The sequence below is a fragment of the Amphimedon queenslandica genome, unplaced genomic scaffold (genome assembly GCF_000090795.2).
Source record: "Amphimedon queenslandica unplaced genomic scaffold, v1.1 AMPQUscaffold_13396, whole genome shotgun sequence".
Taxonomy (NCBI): domain Eukaryota; kingdom Metazoa; phylum Porifera; class Demospongiae; order Haplosclerida; family Niphatidae; genus Amphimedon; species Amphimedon queenslandica.
This window is the reverse complement of record NW_003546368.1, coordinates 188,237-189,991: the sequence shown is the minus strand read 5'-3', so window position 1 is coordinate 189,991 and position 1,755 is coordinate 188,237. Positions and strand designations below refer to the sequence as shown.

General features: G+C 35.6%; 1 long non-coding RNA gene across 1 annotated transcript; it reads right to left on the bottom strand.

The window, feature by feature from the left end:
* Positions 1 to 884: 884 nt before the first annotated feature.
* LOC109582187 (uncharacterized) lies at positions 885 to 1,755 on the bottom strand. The gene is made up of 5 exons (XR_002184956.1): positions 1,682 to 1,755; positions 1,519 to 1,628; positions 1,296 to 1,455; positions 1,106 to 1,244; positions 885 to 950 (listed from the first exon to the last, which is right to left on the bottom strand). It is a non-coding gene; the product is annotated as an uncharacterized LOC109582187 (long non-coding RNA).

Here is a 1,755-nt window from a genome sequence, read left to right as displayed (position 1 = left end):
AGAATCCACAACAATACGATGAACGTCATGTTTCTGTTACATCTGATGATCTGTTACTGGAAAATAATCAACCAGTTATTACTACTGCTGTTGAAGAATTGAAAAGACCACTACTTGATACACAAAATTAATTAAAAATGTCAAGTGTCTTTTATTATATATTTACAGTGTGTTCTTTACTATGCAAAACTAGAGAGTGCACTTTATCAGTGCTGCAATTATTAAATTCCGTGTGTTTTTGATTTAATTTTATTGCTTTATTATGCTTATGCTGTCTTTTTTTGTAGTCAAATATTATCTAAACTCCACACATCCTCTCAGTGTTTTAATGTTCTCTCTTGTAGAAAGAGGTAGGCGTGGTCTTTAGGTGGAGCCACAGACTCGGCTACTTTGTTGTCATTAAATATGATCCACTTGCCATCCTTCTTAATGTGACACACATAATGACCAGTCATTGTTGAGGTACCCATATGACTGATGAATGCTAATAGACTGTACTCAAAACGAGAGTGGAGCAGGTTTCTTTACAGGATATTTTTATTTTACATTCGAGTTGCAACTGTTTTAAATGCTGATGTACATGTACTTGACTAGATAAATTCTCCAATCAATCAAGTACTGTTAAGTGGGTAGCATATTTTAATGCACAATTTGGGTGGAAAAGTTTAGGTGGTGAATGATGATTATTCTCTGATGATATTGCATAACCAGACAATGGACTTAATGGACTAGCAAGAGCACAGGCAGGTTTAGTATATATGATAGAAGGAATGAAGATTAATGGGAATGAGGACTACATGTAGGGTTTAAATGTAAAGCTATTAAAAGATCAACTCACTTCCAGTCTCATCACTGAATTGTTCATCCTCCATTGGTTTACTTTCTTCCATTTGTTGTAGTTCATCCATATGACTGAACACTCAATCAGCAGCTCTCTCTACAATATTATCCTATTAATAATAAAGAGAAGAGTCAGTCATGTATATTTAAAAATTGTAACTGCAATGATTGCATATTTACTTTAAAATATAAAAATATTTCAAGCCAAGGTTAATTTTTGTTGCATAAACTGATATGCTATTTATATTATCATTAATTGACTCACTATAGCTTTCAAAGCTTTCATAGCCTGTTCCCTAGTAAAACCCAGTGACATTACAATAGCAATAGAGCCCTCACTGGCCAGACCTCCTTTATCAGCCCAACCCACTCCAAACTTGACACCACCAGGAGGCCTGTAAAATCTAAAAATAATAAAATAGTAAAAGTATTGGTCTACTGGTAAAGGTACGCACCTGGGTCTCTCATGTGTTCCAGTACCCAGTTCATGGCAGTACCAGTGTATGAGAGTATGAGAACCTGCCTTGGTTCTTAGTGCAGAATACAGCTCTCTTGTAGCCCTCAATTTCAAATCCCATTCGGCTAACTGTGACAATACACCTTCACCAATTTCAACTATAAATACAACAAAAGTTATTCATCATATTGAAATTGAATTGAGTGTGTTCTATTACATACCTTCAGGTTGTGCTGGTCCAGTTTCTTCTGGTAGTTCAACTTCTCCTGGTTGTACACCTCTCCTTTTAGACTGGATATATCAAGAGACTCAGGGACATTAACTTCAACATCTAATGAGAAAGAGAGAGAGAGGGGGAAGGTGAGGAAAAAGAAATGTACTTACCAAATTTGACTGGACCCAATTATCATCAAAACCAGCTGTACAACAAGGTACACAATATACTTGAGAAGTGTCTT